General features: G+C 51.3%; 1 pseudogene; it reads right to left on the reverse strand.

The window, feature by feature from the left end:
- Positions 1-563, reverse strand: LOC137767150 (small ubiquitin-related modifier 2 pseudogene; annotated as a pseudogene).

The raw sequence follows: 563 nt of genomic DNA on the forward strand, positions 1-563 counted from the left end.
TTAGTAGACACCCCCTGTCTGCTGCTGGAACACATCAACTGTATCTTCAGCCTCCATTTGCAACTGTGCAGGTGTGTCTGTTTCATTGATTGGCTGCCCGAGAAATCGGAATCTGATCTGCCTCATTGACAAGCCCTGTCGTTCACAATAGGCTTTCTGAGTTTACTAAGTGGTGTATGCCTCTTAATCTTAAACAGCACCACGGAACCACCATCCTGCTCCGCCACCTTCAAATTAATATGATCGTTGTTCTCAGTCTTGACTCCTTCCTTGGGCTTTTCCTCGGCCGTGGCGAGCGCCGCAGTCCCTTCAGCTGCCGCTTCACAGGAGAGGAACGAGATCCGCACGGAAGGAGCACGCAGGCAGCACCCGAGCAGCAGAAGAGGGAGGCGGCAGCGGTGGAGAAGGGAGAGGGTGCCTCTCATAAGTTGTTTTAAGTTCGGTTTGTTCAAAGCGTTCAGTGACCCAAAGGAGGCCCCACACTTTGCATTGCGTCCGTTGGCATGTCTCTTAGTCTCTCTTAAGTTATATTCTCTCCTCCCCCGCTTTGTTTTTCTTGTCAT

This window comes from Eschrichtius robustus, chromosome 7, assembly GCF_028021215.1.
Source record: "Eschrichtius robustus isolate mEscRob2 chromosome 7, mEscRob2.pri, whole genome shotgun sequence".
NCBI classification, from domain to species: Eukaryota; Metazoa; Chordata; class Mammalia; order Artiodactyla; family Eschrichtiidae; genus Eschrichtius; species Eschrichtius robustus.